We start from the raw sequence: 8,057 nt of genomic DNA, 5'->3' as shown, positions 1-8,057 counted from the left end.
AGGGGCCAAGGGACACAACCTCCGCCCAGGATGAGTGTGGGCTGGGGCCAGACAGTCGTTCCCAGAGGGTCCCTGCGGATCCGTAATGCCGAGCGGAGCCGGGGAGCGGCCGTGACCTCGGCTCGGTGTCAGTATAGATGGCGCGCCCTCCTCAGAGTCTCACTGGAGCCCCACGGGCGCAAACGGCCCCACCCAATCCCCTCGCCCTGGGACCGCGCCCCTCACCCCTGCTCCCGGCAGCGAGGGCGGACACTCCGCGGACCAGGACGGCTCTTCCCCTGCTCCCGGGGGTCTGAGCGCCCCGCGCACGGAGGAGCCCAGCGCCGGTGGGGGCGGGAGGGCCGCCCGGGGTGTCGGGAAAATGCGGCGTCTGGGGGGTGGGGTGGGGCGGGGGGAGCAAGGCGTCGGGACGCGGAGCCTGCTTGGCTGCCCGCCCTCGCTCCCGCGCGCCCTCGCCCGCGGCCCCCAAGCTGGCCGAGGGTCGCGGTCCCCATCTCGCCTGCGTCCGGCCCGGGGTAGGCGGCCCAGCGGGCTCCGCAGGGGCGACGCGCGCCAAAAGGCGGCGGGAAGGAGGCGGGGCAGAGCGCGCCCGGGACCCCGACTCGCACGCGGCCAGCTGGGGGGGCGGGGCGCCGGCGGCCACCTCGGCCTCGGCCCGGCCCCGCCGCCCGCGCTCCTCCCGCCGCGCTGAGCGGCCCGCGCTGCCTTCCCGCCCGGCCGGCGGCGCCAGGCGCTAACTTCCGCGGCCGCCCCTGCCCGCGGCGCCTCCCCTCCGCGCGCGCATATAACCCGCCTGGGCCGCCCGTGCCCGCCGTGCACCCACTGCCGGGCCGGCTCCGGCGTCGATGCCCCCGGGCTCCGACTGCACCAGGTAGGAAGCGCCGCGAGCCCGCGCGAGGGGGCCTGGGCGTGGCGCCGCGCGGCCTGCGGGGGCCGGAGCGCGGGGCTGGGGGGCACACGGGCTCAGAAGCTAGGGGTTGCGAGGAGGGGGCGAGCGTGCAGGAGCTGGGAGAGAGGATGACGTGGGGCACCCCTCCGGGGTCCGACCGGCCCCTGGGACGCCGCGCGGGTGGCAGGGAAGTGGCCGGAGTTCAGCCAGCGAGGAGATGGGGGGAGGGGGGGTGCCTGCCAGCAGTGGCTCTGGGGGGAGGAACAGCGTCGCTGGGATTCCCGGAGGGCCTACCTCCAGCTGACCCCTCTCCACCCCAGCGTCTGAGGGGAGGCTCCGAAGGTGACGGGGAAGAGGCCGGGTCGGAGTGCAGGTGCCGATGGAAGTTGGTGAGCGTCCCTGTCGCTGACAAGCTCCTCCCCGCCGGTGCCCTCTCGCTCCGTCTGCACCCAAGAGGGCTGTAGAAATCCGGCCGCGTTACTCCCCGCTTCCCCGAGGCTGAGACCCAGTGCTCCCCTGGACCCCGGCGCTGGGCGTGACCACCAAGCCACATCCATGGGGTCAGTCACTAAAGAGCCAGGGTTCCAGAGGGACATCTCCAGGTGGTTCCGAGCTGGCCAAGGGTGCCTGGTCTGTCTTCTGAGCCTGTTTCAGGAGGAGCAGAGTCAGGCCCCCGGCCCACCCTGGGGAAGCAGCTCCTCTGTCCTGGCTCCCTCACTCCCTACCCTCTTTCCCTCGCATCCACTGTCCTTTCAGCCTTTGGAGGGAGGGAGCTATCCTTACTTTCTTACTCAGCTTGCATTTTTGTCTGGTCCCTAACCGGATATGCAGAAAGTGTGCACATGGCTACATAAATAGACCGGTGACAGGTAGACCATTGTCAACCAGCAAGGGACCAGGGAGACAGTGCATGGTTAACTTCTGACCGGAGGTCAATCGGTCCCAACGATTGTTTATTAAATCACTGGACATTTGGGAACCGTTAGCACAATGGTTTGGTTCTGTTTGCTCTCCTTGGTGCTGTTTATTTGTATAGACTTCATAATCACCTTTGGAAGAAGACGAGTACAGAAATGTATCGCATTCCCAGGCTGGGGTCTCCTGTTAGGTCCAGCCACCCATCTTTTGATTTACCCATTAAAGATAAAAAGGCATTGCATTGAGAACAATTTGAGATTTTGCAACATGCGAATTCACGGATTGTGTGTGTGATTCGAAAAATACGAGGCTGCGGGGCTGTGCCTGCTCAGCGGCCTGTCGGCCGGGGCTGCTGCAGGTGAGCTGGCCCGGCAGCTGGCACTTGGAGATTGTCCGCAGTGCTTATGCCCTACTCGCTGTCTTTCTAGTGAAGGCCATGGGGAACAGGGTCGTCTCTCCAATTTCTGAAGGGTAGCCCATGGGAAGGCCAGTCTGAGACAGAGATGAAGCAGGGGGATGTGGAAGTCAGAATGCTGGGGTTCGAATCCCCTCTCCCCAATTACAAGGCAATGCCTGCCTTTCACGAAGTGGCTCAAAAGTGATGGCGGATGGTTCCAGGTGCCGCTGCCCAGCTGGGAGAGCCAGGAGCCGGGGCGTGGGGGCAGCTCTGGGGCGGCCAGCAGGTCTCCCCTGGGAGGGAATGGAGTGGCTGGCATCCAGGCAGGAATCTGCCCAGGGCTTGGGCGGAGGCTGATGGCCCCCAGTCAGGGGCACTGCCTCCAGGATGCCTCAGTTGGGGATTTATTTATAGAGTATGCCCCACCCACATCTGGGAGTGGATTTGTAACATTGAGCACATGCGAAGACACAGCTAGGGTGGAGGTGGAGAGCCTGAGGACATAGGGAGAGAGGCAGACCTTCACCCCCTGGGTTCTGACACCTGAAAGGGAACCAACTCATGTCATGGGTGGGAGGGTGGGTGGGGGCGGCATGTTCATCCACGTGGGAGACAGTTTTGAGGGGAATTTACCCTCTAGATACTTGTATGAAAGACGTCACTAACATGAAGTAAAATAAAATAAAATAAAATAAGATAAAATAAAATAAAATATAAAATAAAATATAAAATAAAATATAAAATACAAAATATAAAATAAAATATAAAATAAAATAACAATAAAATAAAACATAAAATAAAATATAAAGTATAAAATAAAAAATAAAATAAAATATAAAATATAAAATATAATAAAAAATAAGATAAAATAAAACATAAAATAAAATATAAAATATAAAATAAAATAGGGGCACCTGGGTGGCTCAGTCGGTTAAGCGTCCGACTTCGGCTCAGGTCATGATCTCGCGGTTCGTGGGTTCGAGCCCCGCGTCGGGCTCTATGCTGACAGCTCAGAGCCTGGAGCCTGTTTCAGATTCTGTGTCTCCCTCTCTCTCTGCCCCTCCCCCACTTGCACTCTGTCTCTGTCTCAAAAATAAATAAAAATTTAAAAAAATTTAAAAAATAAAAAAATAAAATAAAATAAAAATAAGATAAAATAAAATATAAAATAAAGCATAAAATAAAATATAAAATAAAATATAAAAACAAAATACAAAATAAAATATAAAATAAAACAAAATATAAAATAAAATAAAACATAAAATAAAATATGAAATAAAATAGAATAAAATAAGGGGGAAAAAAGACGTCGCCCACACGGTGAACCTCCGGTTTGCCAGAAAGGCAGAAACATTTTCCAAGTGGGTTTCTTCCATCCGGCCCCCACGAAAGGGGAACGTATGCCTTTATTTCCCAGTTTGGGTATTTCTGTGGGAGTGGCGAGTCAATGTTTTTAAAATATGTCATGTTCCGATGTATTACCTTCATAGAGCAAGAAAAGGGAAAGGAGCACATGGCATCTCCCTCGCCACCCTAGGGGTCTTCTCTCCAGGTGGGACCGGCTTTCTTATGGACCGGTCCCCCCTCCCCCTCCCTGCCTACCCCTGCCGAGTGCGTCCAGGTCCTGCCCGGATTTCTTTCACAAACGCAGAGGACACATCAAAACACACAACCACGTCTCCTTGACAAGTTGCCTCTGAAGCAAGTTACGCGGGACGCCTGGCAAGTCCTTTCCTTGTGCGTTAGGTAGAGGAAGGTGGATTCTGGTTTCTAGAAAAGTTCCCTCCGCTCACTGGGCTTCAAGTTAAAGACACGTCATAGCCAAGTGGGCTCCAAGAGAGAAGCACAAGTGGTTATAAACTTTCCATGTGTCCCCCCTGTCCGCCCAACCCCCCACCCCCCCACCTCTGCCCACTCTGACCAGGATTCCTTAGCAGAGCAGACATTTGCTCATCAAAAGTGCTTTCTTTTCCGGGACACGCTGCCCTAAATCAGAGACCCAAAGAGAAAAAAAAAAACAAAACTTCAGCCCAACAAGTTTTGGTTGAACACCTCTGATAATACCTAACATCGAGCGGTGGCTCAAGCTGGGACTGAGCTGAATGCTCGGTACATTCTTTCCCTGTAATCCTTACAGCCCGCAGAGTGGGTGCTCGCTTACAGAGGGGAGGTGGAGATGTCGGAGACTCGCGCACTTGCCCAAGGTTACAAACAGCAGGGTGCAGGAGTCGGGGCTCCAGGGCAGAGAGCTCAGCCGGGACTGGAGCCGCGGGGCTGCGACCTCAGGACACCGCCCGACCCTGGTGCTGCGGGACCATCTAAACCGGAATGTAGGGATGCTGTGACCTGCGGTGGGGAAAGACGAAACCTTTCTTTGTATCATTTCTGCAGCATGAATTTCAGCATCCCGTCCGATTGTGGACGTGACAGCAAACCCCTGTCTGAGTGGCGCCTGTGACTTTTTCTGTGAGAGGAATCACCGATGTTTTCACCGTGCATCACAGTGGCCGTAGAAATTAAAAAATTTCGTTTCTGCTTGTCACCAAGTTGAAATGAGGAGTTATGAGACCCGCGGTGGGACCTTGTCATTTCATGCGTACAGAAACACGTCCAGATTTAAGTCACAAATTTTCGTTTTCAGTACTTTGATAGCTGTGGTGGTTTTCTGGAGCACCGACCGTAACAGATTACAGAGACCGGGCGACTTAAACAACAGAAACTTACTCTCTCTGGGTCTGGGGGCCAGAAGTCTCAAATCAGGGTGTGGCTGTGACTGCTTGGCGGGGGAGGGGCGGGGGCAGAGCCTGAGCGGGCCGTCCTGATCGAGGGGAGTTCCCAGGGTGTTCACGTGTATGGGAGCTGTGGGCCCGCCTGCCTCACCGTCTCCCTAGGGAGACCCTCGCCTTTCCCTCCTGTGAGCTGCCCACGGGAACTCACCTGGGATCCCCGGAGGGCAGGATTCCCCAGGGAAGGCTGGTCCAGCCCCCTCCCGCCCTCACCAGGCAGACACAGAACACCTGGGCACTGCCCGTCCGGCCGTTCCAGCAGCCACGGTGCGGGGCCGAGCGCGCAGGGCCAGGCTGGGAACCCGGTGCAGCCAGGGACATCTCTCCTTTGTGATCCTGCTCAGAGTGGCTGCATGCAGGAAGTTCCTGTCCCTGATGCCCGCCCAGCACCAGCTGGTGAATCGCTCCCTGTGGCCCTGGATGCCTGTGGGGAGGGGGCAGGGGCTCTAATTGCTCACCTGCTGCTCCAAGGTGCCAAGCCCTGGGGGAGGGGGCGGACATCTGGGGAAGCCTCTGGCTAATTGGGCAGGTGGCTTCTCCCTGGGGGGGGGGGGGGGTTGCACCGGTTCCTTTAAAATGGGCAGGGAGGATGTCCCCTCACCCCTCCTGTCCCGTTTCCTGGGATTTTAGAGGTGACTTCCTGGGTTCCGTTTCCTCCATTGGTCTGCACCACAGGAGCAAGATGCAGGGGTGTCTCTTCTGAGGCTCACCTGGGCCGTGCACACTCTGGCGGGGCTGGGTGGGGACGGGCGGAGGTGGGGGGACGGGTCCTGGCGTGGGTCCTGCCCTCCCACCAAGCGATGCCGAGTAGAGGGGGCGTAAGGATTGTGGGCCACCTGCCACAGAGACAGGCGTCACTTTTGCAGAGGTGGCAGGTGTCACGAGGGAAAGCTCATAAGTGTGGGCGCACAGTTAAATAAACAGACCCGAACGGTGCTTCCCCAGACCGCGTGCTCTGGCATCTGCCCTATGCAAATGTGGGTCTGCGTTAGGGAGCGGAGTGAGGGCCGCTAGGCATTGGGGTGTAAACCGAGGCCCTCCGCGTTGAACCGCTGTGACCCACACCTTCTCAACTGCCCGCTCCCTCTTCCTGGCCGTTTTCTGCTTCCCGCTGGCCCCGACCACCAGCAAAACCCTGTAATTAGGCATCTCTTGTCGGGTTTTTTTTTTCTTTCGGAGGAAGGCAAGCCTCAACTTGCTTCTGGGTTCTTAATTTTTGATCAGGGATGCTCCTTGACTAATTATTTGGCAGTAATGAGGGAGGAGGCATCGAGTGGGGGACGTCTCCCTGAGCTTTCAGACCAAGCCGTAAATGTAAGGACGAGGCATTTGGTAAACAGGACGCTAATTGGATTAATGCGAAACTAATGAATTCTAGAGAAAATAACAGAAAAGACGATTGTAAGATTGAGGTCAAGGTAATTCCAAGAACACTGTCCAAATCTCCCTCTGGTCGATTTGATCTTTGAAAATATTTAGAATGAGACAAAGAGTCTACTCTCCACGGTGAAATGTGTAGGAGAGTAATTTCTGGACAGCATGTTTTAAAACAAGAAAGGCTCAAGGGGAGTGGCACGGGGTGAAGGGCTGGGAACCCTGGCCGGCTGCTTTTCCAGAGTTTCCGGGACTGGCTGGCCCCAGATCAGTGTGAGTGACCAGCAGAGCTTGAGTTACTGACTTTCTCCTTCTTCCCGTTACTGTAGTGAAAAGCCCTCCGTTTGCTTTGTCTCTCCAACCCCCTTCTCTGGTGGCCAGGACAGCCCTGCCAAATCCAAGAGGCCGGGTGTGGACCAGTGCTTTGCCCTTCGTGACCTTTCGAATTTCGTGCTATTCGAAGCCATTCCATTGACGAGAGTTCTTGATGGTAAAAGGTGACAAAATCATGGTGAGGGTGGCCCTGCTTAGGAACCGGCTAGAAAGGGGCTCAAATTCACCCCAGATGTGCCACTTATTCATGTGATCTTGCAAAGCTTGGCTTTTGTAGGATGAGAGGAAGAAATGTCTTCCCAGAAACACTGTGGTCCCAGAGTGCCACCCACAGTCCCTCATCTGGGCCCCTCATCTGGGTGTCATACTGGGGGCCACTGGTGTTTCAGAATTCAGATTAAAAGAAGAATACTTTAGAAGAGTAGCACAGTACCTGCATCTTGTATTAAAAAATTTTTTTGAATGTTAATTTATTTTTGAGAGAGAGAGAGACAGAGCGTGAGCAGGGGAGGGGCAGAGAGAGAGGGAAACACAGCATCTGAAGCAGCTCCAGACTCCGAGCTGTCAGCACAGAGCCCGACATGGGGCTCGAACTCACGGACCGTAAGATCACGACCTGAGCCGAAGTCAGACGCGTAACCGACTGAGCCCCCCCAGGCATCCCAATGTTTATTTATTTTTGAGAGAGAGACAGAGACAGAGTGCAAGCAGGGGAGGAGCAGAGAGAGAGAGAGGGAGACACAGGATCTGAAGCAGCTCCAGGCTCCAAGCTGTGAGCACAGAGCCCAATGCGGGGCTCGAACCCACGGACCGTGAGATCATGACCTGAGCCGAAGTCAGACGCTCAACAGACTGAGCCACCCAGGCCCCCCCACCCATGAATCTTGTATTTTAGAAACACCACCAACGGGTCCGATGGAAACGCCCCGCAGTCCAGCTCTCCCCCGTTCCTGCAGCAGAGTGCCAATGAACGTTTACACTGAGTGGGTTTAGAGTTTGCGTCTGCCCAGCGGAGTCTGCCCCAGACGGAGGGAAAGAACTCCCAGTTTTCTGAGCTCTCCGGATTCCCAAAAACGTACGGAAGTGAGGCTAGGCTGTATTCCACTGAAGACTTAATTTGCGCATTCATTCATGGCTCGTGTGTGAGGGGGCGCCCACCCTCTCCCTGCAGGGTCTGAGCAGGCAGGTGGGGGCCACACCCAGGACCCACCGGACCTTGGCACCCTGCCGAGGGCCTGGGAGCGGGCTTTGTTAATGGGGGTGGGGGGGTGTGGGGACGGGTCTTGATGGTGGGATGGGGTGGGGGGACAGCTGGGGGGGCAAGAGAGCCCATCCCCACGGCTCCAGCAAGCCCCTTCCC

At 56.2% G+C, this 8,057-nt stretch overlaps 1 protein-coding gene across 1 annotated transcript in view; it reads left to right on the top strand.

Annotated features, from left to right (window-relative positions):
- Positions 1 to 744: 744 nt before the first annotated feature.
- The window catches only part of TP73 (tumor protein p73), a 61,136-nt gene continuing 53,823 nt past the window's right edge, over positions 745 to 8,057 (top strand). Inside the window, exon 1 of the mRNA XM_019461184.2 lies at positions 745 to 871. The gene's annotated coding sequence lies outside the window, so the exon portion shown is untranslated. The remainder of the gene's footprint in view (positions 872 to 8,057) is intronic.

The sequence above is a fragment of the Panthera pardus genome, unplaced genomic scaffold (genome assembly GCF_024362965.1).
Source record: "Panthera pardus isolate Hobbes unplaced genomic scaffold, ASM2436296v1 HiC_scaffold_11, whole genome shotgun sequence".
NCBI lineage: Eukaryota > Metazoa > Chordata > Mammalia > Carnivora > Felidae > Panthera > Panthera pardus.
This window is presented reverse-complemented; position numbering and strand designations above follow the sequence as displayed.